This window comes from Trachypithecus francoisi, unplaced genomic scaffold (genome assembly GCF_009764315.1).
Source record: "Trachypithecus francoisi isolate TF-2019V2 unplaced genomic scaffold, Tfra_2.0 Lachesis_group7, whole genome shotgun sequence".
Lineage (NCBI taxonomy): Eukaryota > Metazoa > Chordata > Mammalia > Primates > Cercopithecidae > Trachypithecus > Trachypithecus francoisi.
In genome coordinates this window covers 87,244,863-87,261,559 of record NW_022681472.1, presented here as the reverse complement: position 1 = coordinate 87,261,559, position 16,697 = coordinate 87,244,863, and positions in this window count along the sequence as shown.

The window sequence follows — 16,697 nt, the reverse complement described above, 5'->3', positions numbered from 1 at the left end:
ACAAGGTCTCATGCCCTACCCTCCTGCTTCCACTCCCTACAATCCCACTGCCTCCCATGGTCCCATTTCGGGGACTTGCAGCACCAGTCAACATAGCCACCTAATCCATGGGCTTCAGCATCAACCTCGACTCCCCACCTTCTTCACCTGCACAGCCCATGATTTCTACCTTGTGACTCTTTCCAAGGAGGGTCCTCTTTTTGCCACTTTCTCCCTTCCTGGTCTATAATGGTCTGTTTGACTCTGGTCTCTTTCCTTCCACTTCATCCTCTACAGTGTTTGTGACACAGTCGTCTTGAAGAAACAGAAATCCAATCATGTCCTTTTACTGTTTATACATTTCGGGGCTCTTCGACATCACCTAACATTTAACTTTTAAAATTCTTTTCTTTAGCACACACAGTCCTCAATGATCAGCCACTTTCATGCTCACTCTTACCTGTCCAGCTGTCATGTTCCTCACCTATTCACCAGTGCACCCTCCACGATACATATGCTCTGTGTTTTACTCCGTAAAGGAAGGCCTGCAACTCCCCAGACACACCCAGTTTTATAATAATGCTTGCTATATCTCGGTCATGTCATTTCTTTTGCCAATGAAACACTCACTCACAAGACTTACTAAGACATCATTTCCTCACGAAAGTCTTTCCTGAGTCTTTCTTCCTCCAGGTAGAACAAACCATTCTTCCCTTTTGCCTTGACTGTATCCTGTACAGACATCCACTATAATATTTGTATTTTCATGATTTTCTCAGTGATTTCAGTGTCTATCTTCATTACTTCCATGACTACCACCACTATTCTGTGAATTGTCTGAGGATAGACACTGAGTCTTACTAATCTTTGTCCTCAGAAACTATCATGCTGACTGTAAGTGCTAAAGAATGAAACTGAGTAAATGCAGCTACATTTTAGGTGTGTTATCTATTGCTACACAAATATTGCCACAAACTTAGTGGTTAAAAACAATACAAATTTATTATCTTGTAGTCTCTGCTGACCAGGAATCCAAGAACAACTTAACTGGGTCCTCTGCTTTAGGGTCTTACAAATTCAATCAAGGTGTTAGCTGGAGCTGTGGTCTTACCTGAGGCTCAACTGGGGAAGAATCCACTTCTTGTCTCACGTTAGGAACAATTCAGCTCTTTGAGGGCTGTTAGACTGAAGACATCAGTTTTTTTGCTGGCTGTTGGGCAAAGATTGCTCTCAGTTCCTTGTCACATAGCCTTCTCCATAGGGCAGTTCACAACATAGCGCTTGCTTCATCAAAATGAGCAAGGGAGAGCCTGCTGGCAAGATGAAAGTTGCTATCTTATGTAACATAAAACTAACAACCCATTACCTTTGCCATATTTTATTGATTAGCAGCAATTCACAGATTTGCCTATGCTCAAGGGGAGGGTATTACTATGCAAGATATAATTGAGATCATCTTAAAACCTGTCTGTCACGCTAGGTAACTAGGACATTCTCAAAGTTAGCATGAACTTAGTATTGTCTTTAGGGACTAATGAAGCAAATATTAGAACTCAGAAACCTCCCTCCAGCTAATAAGGGTGATTGCTTAATCTCTGGACCTAGCCTTTATCAGCCTCTCCCAAGCTCAATTCTGTTAGACATAAGAATAATAGCTAAGATTTACTGAGCACTTACATTTGCCAGACATTTTATTTAGTATTCCCTATGAATCATCTCATTTAGTCTTCACAATAAATCTTGGCACTCAGAACTATTATCATCCCTACTTTATAGATAGGGACACTGAAGTATAGAGAATTTAGTCACTTGTCCAGGGTCACATAGCTAGTAAATGGCACAGCCATGATTCAGACCAGGAAGTCTGACTCCAGAGACTTTATTCTTAGCTACTGATCCATTAGAATCTTTTATTTTGAACAAAAGTCCTTGCTAGCTAAGCAGGGAATAAATATGTTTATATTCATTTAATTTACCTAAGTTTTCTCACTCGAGTTCCTTTCCTGCATGCTTCTCCAGGGGTTATATAATGTGTGGTTGTCTCATTTAACATCCAAGTGGAAAAATAAGAAAGTCATACACAGGTAAGTGGAGGAGATTTTAATAAAGGGTTTGCTTACAAAGATTTGGTGATAGTTTAGTTAAATCAGATTGGCATGGTACAGTCCTGCAAAGCTAGCAACAGCCCTGCAAAGGCCAGAACCCAGATGGGGCTTCATGGAGAGGGCCATGTGATAGGGACTATGAACTTGGACAATCTGGTAGTGAACCAGCAGGGAGGGAGCTAAGGGAATAAAGACTGCAACCTCACTCTCTTTCCCTCTTCTGATCCTCTACTGGTACCCACTGTTGTCTGAACCCAACAGAAAGCCAGGGAGAAAGGAAGCCTGCTACATAGCTTTAGAAAACAGAAAAGTAACTAGGATGAAATCATGGCACGAGTGAGCTCACCACCCAAGGAGCTCTACGATAAAAAAGCAAAGCTTGAAAAAGCATGAACTTTGGGAAAGATCTGCCTTGAAAGATATGCAGAGGAATAGGAAAATGTAAAGAGTAGCCTGGAAACCATGATCAATGTAGATAGAAATGAAGAGAAGAGGGTCATGGAATTAAAAGGGGAGAAATGAGAGGGGGTGGCCATCATATAGAGTAATACCAAGATGTTGAGGTAAGGCAGGATATGGATGGGAAAGAGACCACTGAATTTATGTAATATAGGTAAAGTTGAGGAACTCTTTTAAAAGAAAGGCAAAGAGCTGCAGGAAAAATGAGGGTCCAAGTGTTGATGAAATCAATAACAAGTAAGGAGAGTTTGTTATCGGTTGCAGGAGGGAATGATAGGGGAGGCTTCAGTATATTTATAAAATGTGAGAAAAGAAGTGTTGAGAGGGAAAGAATAAAGACAAAAGAAAGAAAATAGATAATTGATGGCATAAAGACCAAGAGGAAGAAAATAATCAAATACAAACTAAAACCCATAGCTGCAAAGACAACACGATGGGAATCAAACACCTCCTTGGTACCAGCCACTACACAGGTTTAATCAAAGTCTTTTAAAAGTGTTATTTTAACTTATTTTTTGAGACAGAGTCTCACACTGTCACCCAGGCTGTAGTGCAGTGGTGCAATCTTGGCTCACTGCAACCTACACCTCCTGGGTTCAAACAATTTTCCTGCTTCAGCCTCCCAAGTAGCTGGGATTACAGGTGCACGCCACGCCAGGCTAATTTTTTTTTTTTTTTTTTGAGACGGAGTCTCGCTCTGTCGCCCAGGCTGGAGTGCAGTGGCCGGATCTCAGCTCACTGCAAGCTCCGCCTCCCGGGTTCACGCCATTCTCCTGCCTCAGCCTCCCGAGTAGCTGGGACTACAGGCGCCCACCACCTCGCCCGGCTAGTTTTTTGTATTTTTTTAGTAGAGACAGGGTTTCACCGTGTTAGCCAGGATGGTCTCGATCTCCTGACCTCGTGATCCACCCGTCTCGGCCTCCCAAAGTGCTGGGATTACAGGCTTGAGCCACCGCGCCCGGCCGCCAGGCTAATTTTTGTATTTTTAGTAGAGACGGGGTCTCACCATGTTGGCCAGGCTGGTCTCAAAGTGATCTGCCTGCCTTGGCACTCCAAAGTGCTGGGATTATAGGCATGTGCCACCATGCCCAGCCCAATTAAAGTGTTATTCAATCACTTCAATTTTAAGTCATCATAATTCCCATTTTATACATGGGGAAACTGAGGCTCGGAAACATAAAGAAATCTGCTCAAGGTCAGACACTAAGAAGGGAAAGAGTCACAATTTGAACTTAACCAGGACCACCTACCCCTGAGTCTCAGGTTACTTCCTTTGGAGAAACGACTTCCCAGACCATGTGGGCTGAAGAAAGAATAGGTGAATCAAAAACACTGTGAGTTGATGGGAGAGGAAATCAGTAAAGCTTATTTAAGTTTGCCTCTCTCTACTGTCAGTACAGTGGGAAGGAATGTTTTTTCATGAGAGAGAAAGAACCTTGAGAGGGTTACTTAACCCTTTTATGGTAAGCAATTGTAAAATGGGGAGAACTATACCTATCTTGAAAGGTCATTATATGGAATGATGTCGGTAGAGTACCTAGCAAAGGATATAGCCCACAGAAAATGTTCAGTGAGTGATAGCTTTTGACTCCATTCCATACCCACACACCAAGCTGCCCTAATTTGGGCATCTACAAAAATAGAGATAAGGTGTTGAGTGTAGGTGGTTTATTCAGAAAGCATTCCCAGAAAACACAACTCAGAGTGGAGAGATGAAACGGGGGAGAAAAGTCTCAGATAGAGAAACAGAAGCATTGCCAGTGAAGGTGGACAGCTGCCAGCATGCTGAGAATTATCTGTGAACTGCAGGCAAACTCATAAGTAGGGAGGAAGGACACAGAGCAGGATATCATCAGCATCTGGCAGATAAGCCTAACTTGAAAATCAGACATACACAAAATTAAACAAAAACCCATCCAGGTTGCCACAATTTACTCTGTAAATCAAAGGACAAAGATGGCTTACCCTGGGCAAGCTGGAAATGATATTCACGGACACAATTCATTGTGGAAACATTGCCTGTAGCCTCTGAGAATCAGGATAGACAACCACTGCTCTTCTAGAACACCACCATCTGGCTGCAAAGTCCGTGTCTAGCATCACAAAGGCCTATGGACAACTTTGCAGTTATGGTAAGTGAATCCACTCTGCAACCGCATATTTCTGTCCAACTAAAACTTACCCACTTCAAGCCTCAGGTGACTGTATAACAGAAAAAGCCTAAAAATTTCTTTCCATCTGCACAAATGCAGCAAAAACCCATTCATAGCCTTACATCCCAGATACTCTGCGAACTTGTTCTTGTTTCTAATAATTTCAGCTTCCAACAATGAGCATGGGCATCCCGTTGACCCAGGACTCAGTGACTTCTCCTCACTGAAGACATGTAAGGTGTCTCCCTTGAGAAAAATCCAATTATCCCATATCCTGTCCCCACATCAGATATGAAAATATTCCCAGCAGTTTATCTTCTGGTTCTGGGCAGGTCTGCCTCAGGCCAGTGCAGGGCAAGGGAGTTAGCAGAAGGAAGAACAATGAGAGAGGAGATTTGAGAAGTATCGGGGTCAGGTCATGAAGGCCCTCATGGGCCATTATGAGGTTATTTGTTTTTACTCTGAATCAAGAGGGAAGTCATTGCAAGGCTTTGAGTAGAGAGATAGCAAGATCTGATTTATGTTAAAAAGAGTTTCTCTGGCTGCTGTATTGAGAATACACTGGAGGAGGCAAGAGCAGAGGCCAAGAGATTAGTTAGGAGCAATACTGCATTTGCAATAATCGGTTCAATGAGAGTCAAGAGAGGCTTGGGGGCCGAATAGGAACAGCGCCAGTCTCCAACTCCCAGCGCGAGTGACACAGAAGACCGGTGATTTCTGCATTTTCAACTGAGGTACTGGGGTCATCTCACTAGGGAGTGCCAGACAATCGGTGCTGGTCAGCTGCTGCAGCCCGACCAGCGAGAGCTGAAGCAGGGTGAGGCATCACCTCACCTGGGAAGCGCAAGGGGGAAGGGAATCCCTTTTCCTAGCCAGGGGAACCGAGACACACAACACCTGGAAAATCAGGTAACTCCCACCCCAATACTGCACTTTAAGCAAATGGGCACACCAGGAGATTATACCCACACCTGGCTGGAAGGGTCCCACAGCCACGGAGCCTCCCTCATTGCTAGCACAGCAGTCTGTGATCTAACCACAAGGCAGCAGTGAGGCTGGGGGAGGGGTGCCCGCCATTGCTGAGGCTTAAGTAGGTAAACAAAGCCGCTGGGAAGCTTGAACTGGGTGGAGCTCACAGCAGCTCAAGGAAACCTGCCTGTCTCTGTAGACTCCACCTCTGGGGACAGGGCACAGCTAAATAACAACAACAAAAAATGTAGCAGAAACCTGTGCAGACACAAACGACTCTGTCTGACAGTTTTGAAGAGAGTAGTGGATCTCCCAACACGGAGGTTGAGATCTGAGAACGGACAGACTGCCTGCTCAAGTGGGTCCCTGACCCCTGAGTAGCCTAACTGGGAGACATCCCCCACTAGGGGCAGTCTGACACCCCACACCTCACACAGTGGAGTGCATCCCTGAGAGGAAGCTTCCAAAGTAAGAATCAGACAGGTACACTCGCTGTTCAGCAATATTCTATCTTCTGCAACCTCTGCTGCTGATACCCAGGCAAACAGGGTCTGGAGTGGACCTCAAGCAATCTCCAACAGACCTGCAGCTGAGGGTCCTGACTTTTAGAAGGAAATCTATCAAACAGGAAGGACACCTATACCAAAACCCCATCAGTACGTCACCATCATCAAAGACCAGAGGCAGATAAAACCACAAAGATGGGGAAAAAGCAGGGCAGAAAAGCTGGAAATTCAAAAAATAAGAGCGCATCTCCCCCTGCAAAGGAGCGCAGCTCATCGCCAGCAACGGATCAAAGCTGGTCAGAGAATGACTTTGATGAGATGAGAGAAGAAGGCTTCAGTCCATCAAACTTCTCAGAGCTAAAGGAGGAATTACATACCCAGCACAAAGAAACTAAAAATCTTGAAAAAAGAGTGGAAGAATTGACAGCTAGAATAATTAATGCAGAGAGGTCATAAACAAAATGACAGAGATGAAAACCATGACACGAGAAATACGTAACAAATGCACAAGCTTCAGTAACCGACTCAATCAACTGGAAGAAAGAGTATCAGCGATTGAGGATCAAATGAATGAAACGAAGCGAGAAGAGAAATCAAAAGAAAAAAGAAGAAAAAGAAATGAACAAAGCCTGCAAGAAGTATGGGATTATGTAAAAAGACCAAATCTACATCTGATTGGGGTGCCTGAAAGTGAGGGGGAAAATGGAACCAAGTTGGAAAATACTCTTCAGGATATCATCCAGGAGAACTTCCCCAACCTAGTAGGGCAGGCCAACATTCAAATTCAGGAAATACAGAGAACACCACGAAGATACTCCTAGAGAAGAGCAACTCCAAGACACATAATTGCCAGAATCACCAAAGTTGAAATGAAGGAAAAAATCTTAAGGGCAGCCAGAGAGAAAGGTTGGGTTAACCACAAAGTGAAGCCCATCAGACTAACAGCAGACCTCTCGGCAGAAACTCTACAAGCCAGAAGAGACTGGGGGCCAATATTCAACATTCTTAAAGAAAAGAATTTTGAACCCAGAATTTCATATCCAGCCAAACTAAGTTTCATAAGTGAAGGAGAAATAAAATCCTTTACACATAAGCAAATGCTTAGAGATTGTGTCACCACCAGGCCTGCCTTACAAGAGACCCTGAAGGAAGCCCTAAACATGGAAAGGAACAACCGGTACCAGCCATTGCAAAAACATGTCATAATGTAAAGACCATTAAGGCTAGGAAGAAACTGCATCAACTAATGAGTAAAATAACCAGTTAATATCATAATGGCAGGATCAAGTTCACACATAACAATATTAACCTTAAATGTAAATGGACTAAATGCTCCAATTAAAACACAGACTGGCAAACTAGATAAAGAGTCAAGACCCATCAGTCTGCTGTATTCAGGAGACTCATCTCACATGCAGAGACATACATAGGCTCAAAATAAGGGATGGAGGAAGATCTACAAGCAAATGGAGAACAAAAAAAAAGCAGGGGTTGCAATCCTAGTCTCTGATAAAACAGACTTTAAACCATCAAAGATCAAAAGAGACAAAGAAGGCCATTATAATGGTAAAGGATCAATTCAACAGGAAGAGCTAACTATCCTACATATATATGCACCCAATACAGGAGGACCCAAATTCATAAAGCAAGTCCTTAGAGACTTACAAAGAGACTTAGACTCCTATACAATAATAATGGGAGACTTCAACACTCCACTGTCAACATTAGACAGATCAACGAGACAGAAAGTTAACAAGGATATCCAGGAATTGAACTCATCTCTGCACCAAGCGGACCTAATAGACATCTATAGAACTCTCCACCCCAAATCAACAGAATATACATTCTTCTCAGCACCACATCGCACTTATTCCAAAATGACCACATAATTGGAAGTAAAGCACTCCTCAGCAAATGTCAAAGAACAGAAATTATAACAAACTGTCTCTCAGACCACAGTGCAATCAAACTAGAACTCAGGACTAAGAAACTCAATCCAAACCGCTCAACTACATGGAAACTGAACAACCTGCTCCTGAATGACTACTGGGTACATAACGAAATGAAGCAGAAATAAAGAGTTCTTTGAAACCAATGAGAACAAAGATACAACATACCAGAATCTCTGGGACACATTTAAAGCAGTGTGTAGAGGAAATTTATAGCACTAAATGCCCACAAGAGAAAGCTGGAAAGATCTAAAATTGACACTCTAACATCACAATTAAAAGAACTGGAGAAGCAAGAGCAAACACATTCAAAAGCTAGCAGAGGGCAAGAAATAACTAACATCAGAGCAGAACTGAAGGAGATAGAGACACAAAAAACCCTCCAAAAAATGAATGAATCCAGGAGTTGGTTTTTTGAAAAGATCAACAAAATTGACAGACTGCTAGCAAGACTAATAAAGAAGAAAAGAGAGAGGAATCAAATAGACGCAATAAAAAATGATAAAGGGGATATCACCACCGACCCCACAGAAATACAAACTACCATCAGAGAATACTATAAACACCTCTACACAAATCAACTAGAAAATCTAGAAGAAATGGATAATTTCCTGGACACTTACACTCTTCCAAGACTAAACCAGGAAGAAGTTGAATCCTGAATAGACCAATAGCAGGCTCTGAAATTGAGGCAATAATTAATAGCCTACCACCCAAAAAAGTCCAGGACCAGATGGATTCACAGCTGAATTCTACCAGAGGTACAAAGAGGAGCTGGTACCATTCCTTCTGAAACTATTCCAATCAATAGAAAAAGAGGGAATCCTCCCTAACTCATTTTATGAGGCCAACATCATCCTGATACCAAAGCCTGGCAGAGACACAACAAAAAAAGAAAATTTTAGACCGATATCCCTGATGAACATCAATGCAAAAATCCTCAATAAAATACTGGCAAACCGGATTCAGCAGCACATCAAAAAGCTTATCCACCATGATCAAGTGGGCTTCATCCCTGGATGCAAGGCTGGTTCAACATTTGCAAATCAATAAACGTAATCCACATATAAACAGAACCAAAGACAAGAACCACATGATTATCTCAATAGATGCAGAAAAGGCTTTTGACAAAATTCAACAGCCCTTCATGCTGAAAACACTCAATAAATTCGGTATTGATGGAACGTACCTTGAAATAATAAGAGCTATTTATGACAAACCCACAGCCAATATCATACTGAATGGGCAAAAACTGGAAAAATTCCCTTTGAAAACTGGCACAAGACAGGGATGCCCTCTCTCACCACTCCTATTCAACATAGTGTTGGAAGTTCTGGCTAGGGCAATCAGGCAAGAGAAAGAAATCAAGGGTATCTGTTAGGAAAAGAAGAAGTCAAATTGTCCCTGTTTGCAGATGACATGATTGTATATTTAGAAAACCCCATTGTCTCAGCCCAAAATCTCCTTAAGCTGATAAGCAACTTCAGCAAAGTGTCAGGATACAAAATTAATGTGCAAAAATCACAAGCATTCTTATACACCAGTAACAGACAAACAGAGAGCCAAATCATGAATGAACTTCCATTCACAATTGCTTCAAAGAGAATAAAATACCTAGGAATCCAGCTTACAAGGGATGTAAAGGACCTCTTCAAGGAGAACTACAAACCACTGCTCAGTGAAATAAAAGAGACACAAACAAGTGGAAGAACATACCAAGCTCATGGATAGGAAGAACCATATCGTGAAAATGGCCATACTGCCCAAGTTATTTATAGATTCAATGCCATCCCCATCAAGCTACCAATGACTTTCTTCACAGAATTGGAAAAAACTGCTTTAAAGTTCATATGGAACCAAAAAAGCCCGCATTGCCAAGACAATCCTAAGTCAAAAGAACAAAGCTGGAGGCATCACGCTACCTGAGTTCAAACTATACTACAAGGCTACAGTAACCAAAACAGCATGGTACTGGTACCAAAACAGAGATATAGACCAATGGAACAGAACAGAGTCCTCAGAAATAATACCACACATCTACAGCCATCTGATCTTTGACAAACCTGAGAGAAACAAGAAATGGGGAAAGGATTCCCTATTTATAATGGTGCTGGGAAAATTGGCTAGCCATAAGTAGAAAGCTGAAACTCCATCCTTTCCTTACTCCTTATACGAAAATTAATTCAAGATGGATTAGAGACTTAAATGTTAGACCTAATACCATAAAAACCCTAGAAGAAAACCTAGGTAGTACCATTCAGGACATAGGCATGGGCAAGGACTTCATGTCTAAAACCCAAAAGCAATGGCAGCAAAAGCCAAAATTGACACATGGGATCTAATTAAACTAAAGAGCTTCTGCACAGCAAAAGAAACTACCATCAGAGTGAACAGGCAACCTACAGAATGGGAGAAAATTTTTGCAATCTACTCATCTGACAAAGGGCTAATATCCAGAACCTACAAAGAACTCAAACAAATTTACAAGAAAAAAACAAACAACCCCATACAAAAGTGGGCAAGGATATGAACAGACATTTCTCAAAAGAAGACATTCATACAGCCAACAGACACATGAAAAAATGCTCATTATCACACTCGCTATCAGAGAAATGCAAATCAAAACCACAATGAGATACCATCTCACACCAGTTAGAATGGCAATCATTAAAAAGTCAGGAAACAACAGGTGTTGGAGAGGATGTGGAGACATAGGAACACTTTTACACTGTTGGTGGGATTGTAAACTAGTTCAACCACTATGGAAAACAGTATGGCAATTCCTCAAGGATCTAGAACTAGATGTACCATATGACCCAGCCATCCCACTACTGGGTATACACCCAAAGGATTATAAATCATGCTGCTATAAAGAGACATGCACACATATGTTTATTGCGGCACTATTCACAATAGCAAAGACTTGGAATCAACACAAATGTCCATCTGTGACAGAGTGGATTAAGAAAATGTGGCACATATACACCATGTAATATTATACAGCCATAAAAAAGGATGAGTTTGCGTCCTTTGTAGGGACATAGATGCAGCTGGAAACCATCATTCCTAGCAGACTATCACAAGAACAGAAAACCGAACACCGCATGTTCTCACTCATAGGTGGGAACTGAACAATGACATCACTTGGACTCAGGAAGGGGAACATCACACATCGGGACCTATCATGGGGAGGGGGAAGGGGGGAGGGATTGCATTGGGAGTTATACCTGATATAAATGACGAATTGATGGGTGCTGACGAGTTGATGGGTGCAGCACACCAACATGGCACAAGTATACATATGTAACAAACCCGCACGTTATGCACATGTACCCTAGAACTTAAAGTATAATAAATAAATAAATAAATAAAATTAAAAAAGAGAGGCTTGGACCCAAGTGAGAATAGCGGAGGAAGTGAGAAATGTTTGAAATCCGGATACATTTTTAAGAGCAGAGACGACAGAATTTACTGATGGAGTGAATGTGAGATATGAGAGGAGAACAAGAACAGGATTATTGCAAAATTTTTTGAGTACCTTAATGAGGGAAGGTATCATGGAGATAGGGTAGATTGGGGAAGAGTCAGGTTTTGCAAGCAGAACATGAGTTTGGTTTTTTATGTGTTAAATTTCAAATGCATATGAAATATTTGATGGAAATATCCAGCAGGTATTTAAGTATGGAGTTAAGGAGACTGTTCAGGGCTGAAGATATCTCTGTCTATATCTATATCCATACTCATATTTATGCAGTCATGCACTGCATAATGATGGATCAGTCAACAATGGACGACGGCCCCCTAAGATTATACTGGAGCTGAAAAATTCCTATCACCTAGTGATATTGTAGCCATCCCAGTGTCACAGTACAGTGCATTACTCATCTATTTATGGTGATTCTGGCATAAACAAACCTACTGCACTACCAGCTGGATACAAATATAGCACATGCAATTATGTACAGTACATCATAATTGATAATAATAAATACTGGTTTATATATTTATTATACAATACTTACTTTACAGTGTACTCCTTCTACTCATGAAAAAAAAAAAATTTACTGACCTGGCACTGTGGCTCATGCCTGTAATCCCAGCACTTTGGGGAGCCGAGGCATGTGGATCACCTGGGGTCAGGAGTTCGAGACCAGCCTGACCAACAAGGTGAAACCCTGTCTCTACTGAAATACAAAAAATTAGCCAGACGTGGTGGCAGGCACCTGTAGTCCCAGCTATTTGGGAGGCTGAGACAGGAGAATTGCTTGAACCTGGGAGGCAGAAGTTGCAGTAAGCTGAGATCACACCACTGCACTCCAGCCTGGGTGACGTTCTCAGAACGTATCTCTATCATTAAGTAATGATTGACTCTATCTATCTATTCAACAACTTGTAGGAAACATTTAAAACCACGAGACAGAATGAGATCCCCAAGTGAACTAGTATAGAGAGAAAAGAGAAGACAATCAAGGAGTAAGCCCTTCAACATCAAGAAGCCAAAGAGACAAAGAATGAGCAAAGGAGGCTGAGCAGGAGCAGCTAATGAAATAAGAGGGAAACCAGGAAACTGTGGTGTGGGGAAGCCACGTGCTGAGAGGGGCTCAAGGAGGGAGTGATTGGCTAATAGCATCAAGTGCTGCTGTGCCCAGTGAGAAGTGGAGTTAGCCATGTAGGAATCAGCACGGCCTTGGCAAGAGCTGCACTGGAGGGATGCTAGTGTCATGCCTGATGGGAGTGGGCTTGAGAGAGAGGAGATGGAGGTGCTCTGGGACATCAAGTAGAGACAACTCGTTGAGGGGTTTTGCCATGAAGGGAAAGAGAGAAATGAAGGAGGAGCTGTAGAGGATGTAAGGTCAAGAGGGCTTTGATTTTGTTTAAGTAGAAAGAATAACTGAAGAATAGGAAGGAGCCAGTCGTTAAGAAGCCTGGGGAAAAGCCTTCCAATGAGAAGGAGCAGCCAGTGCAAAGTCGCTGTGGCTGTGAACAAGGGAAAAGGCCGCATGTGATATGGGTAGAGACTTAGAAAGGGGGCAATTGCAAGAGTCTTTGTGGCCAGGGTAAAGAATTGAGATTTTATTCTAGGGGCTGATGAAAGCTATAGAAGGATTTTAGGCAACGTAGTGACATGATCTTGATTCATGTTTTAAAAATATTTCTCTGACTATGTATTGCATGATTTCACTGAAATGAAGTGTTCAGAAAATAAAAGCATATAGAGATTGAAAGTAGATTAGTGGTTTCCTGGGCCTGGTGGGGGTGGAGGGAATGGGGATTAACCATAAATGGGCAGGAAGAATCTTTCTGGGGTAACAGAAATGTTCTCAAATTAGAATGCAGTGATGGTTGCACTAAATTTACATTGAATTTTACACTTAAAATGGGTGAATTATACCTTAATAAGGTTTTTCAAAGATTACTATGGCTGATATAATGAAGACTTATTTAGGGAAGCAAGAGTGGTAACAAGGTGACAAGCGAATGGCAACTCCAGTCGTCTAGATAAAAATCATCAGTCTTGAACGCTGGCCTTAGGAATAGAAGGGGCCAAGTTCTTCTAGGACAGGAGTTGGCACTTTTTCTGGAAAGGGCCAGACAGTAGTAAATATTCTAGCTTTGTAGGCCATATGGTCTCTGTCACAACTACTCAGTTCTGCCATTGTAGCCCAAATCCAGCCACAGACAATACATAAATGAATGAGTGTAGCAATGTTCCAATAACATTTTATTTGTGGACACTGAAATTTGAATTTCATACAATTTTTACATGTCATGAAATACCATTCTTCTTTGATTTTTTCAATCATTTAAAAAATATAAAACCATCCTGAGGTTGCAGGCTGTATAAAAACAAGTACCCCGCTGTAGGCACCTGCTAAAATCAACTACAGCCCCCAGTCCTTTCTTCAGAAGACTCCGGCGGGCCTGCATGCCAGGTGATGCTTGGCCCACAAACCTTTGCAACAGGAAGAGAGAACTCATCACCTAGGGACTCCTGTTCTCTCCTTCAATACACGTAATTACTGTCAGAAAGGTTTTCCCATCCCATGCTGAATCAGTGCATTGTCATTCTGCTCACGGATGCTATTCAGTTCATTGCACGGGCATTTTTCTCCCTTGGAGTTGATCTTCTTTCACCACCCCGAGTTTTTGGTAGGATTATTATTCCATTTTTTTCCCAAGGGGATTTAAAGCAATGTTATCAAGCCTTTCCCCACCCCCACCCACTGTATCTTTCACTGAGAACTCATATAAACCCCATGGCTCTGACCTAGCTGTTAATCTTTCTAGCTATTTAAGTTCTTTGAAGTCAATTTATCCTTCTCAGAAGATAGGTAAGTAGTATAAGGTAGGTATTTTAAAACTCTTTTGGTTCCTCCTCCTCTTCAAAGCATGAAGCCAGCTAAAGAATTCATCTGCTATAATCCTGAGCTCTGGGTTCCTGGATACTGAAAGATATGAGAGCAGTTTCTATCACCCAATATCTACATTGCATTTAGCTAAGACTCCATCCCTTGATCACTTGATCACAGTCTATTTCTTGTTGTTGTTCATTTTGAGCTATTGATTAGAATCTTAAGGCGGTCACCAGCTGGAAGGATGGTTTCTCCTCACATCTATGATAAAAGAAACATAATCTTTAATCCAAAACATTGGAATGAGGATGAAAGAGTACGCTAAAAAATGACTGGCAGTGAGGCAACAGCTAAAAAGTTATACTTTCTTACTCAGTGTTCAACCAGCAACGGATTTTGGCAGCAAACAGACTGGACTTCCAATCCTGGCTCTCCCAGATGCATTCCCTTGGGCCTTATGTTTGTCTGAGTCTTGGTTTCCTGAAACTATAAAATAAGAATTATAACAAATCATTAGTAGGGTTGCTGGAAGGACCAATAGGTTACTATATGTAAAACTCCTAGCACATCAGATGGTCAACAAATATTAGAATCTTCACTTTTCTGTCATTAGATGTTTTTTAAAAGCCAGCCCCTCACTTTTTGGTGTTCTCTCACAGCTCATGGAGCCAAACTACCTAAGTTTGAAGTCCAGGGCTGCCCCTGCCAGCTTTATGACCTTGGGCAAACTGTCTAGAATCCCCAGGCTCCTGGTTTCTCTTCAAGAAGGGGGAGCTGATATCTACATGGAAGGTTACTGGCTGAATGGACCGTCGTAATACCTCAGAACATGTGTCACTCACTGTGGCTAGCCCACACCCGCTGACACTCCAGTGTGTATTTCCAACTCTCCACAGCACACCGTAATTACGCTATATCTGATCCGGCACCTTTTGACTGCAGAGTTCAGTGAGAAAGGCAGGTTTGCTCATCAAGCTGAACTAACCTTGGTTGATTTGGGACCCTTGTTGATTGGAGGTAACACAATGTTTAATTAAGACTCTAGAGCATTTGCCTTCACCATCCACACTCCCGGCTTCAGGGCTGCTGTGATAAAACACACAGACATATTGCAAATTAATTTCGCAAGACTCTTGGGTGGATTCTTGGCCCATCAGTCATAGCAACACTTCTCAGCCCTTCTCCCAAGAGTGTGACTGGATTTCTAACCCTTCCACTTCCCAAAATGCTTTGAAATGGCCATTCTGTTTGTGTTCAATATCAGACTTTTTACTGGCACTCCAAGTTGGTATTTTGAAAGCAGGAGAGTAAAACAGAACACTGTGGAAAAGATACTTTAGTAACTGAGAGACCATGGTTCAAATCCCAGTTCTCTTGCTTAGAAATCATGTGACTGGGAGCCGGGGCTACACCTCAAAACCCTGGGCCTTTATCTTTTGTAACTCAAAGATCAACGCCTGTCTCATGGGATGCTTGAGAATTTGAAATAACAGATTGTGCTCAAAATGGGAGGATCAATACATTGTACTCTAGGGGAGGAAACTCCTGTTTACTCTCTTAAGTTCAGTTTCTGAGATCCTGCAAATTAAACTAACGAAAGATAGATTACAGGGGAAAAATGGTTTTTTCATATGTTTATAGGAGTCCTTACAAAAGAAATAAAAACTCTAAAGGGACCCTGGCATGGTGGCTCACACCTGCAATCCCAGCACTTTGGGAGGCTGAGGAGGGTAGATCATGAGGTCAGGAGTTCAAGACCAGCCTGGTCAAGATGGTGAAACCCCGCCTCTACTAAAAATACAAAAATTAGCCTGGCGTGGTGATGGGCACCTGTAATCCCAGCCACTCGGGAGGCTGAAGCAGAAAATCGCTTGAACCCAGGAGGCGGAGGTTGCAGTGAGCTGAGATCACACCACTCTACTACAGCCTGGGCGACAGAGTGAGACTTCATCTCAAAAACAAACCAACCAACAAAAAAATCCTAAAAGGGCCATCAGACTTGGGGACTTACATATCACTTTAACAAAAAGGTGAGAAATTTGTGGAGAAGTGACAAGACAGAGGAAAAGAGTTTTGAGCTTCTAGAGGCAGTATGATGTGGGAACGAAATACATGGGGAAACCAACGGAAGCTAAGGCTTATTTTTGTGAGGTTTGTGTGCCCACTCAGCACCCACTTTCCATCTTCTTCATGGTCATAAAACTCTCCCCGGGAGAGAGAATTT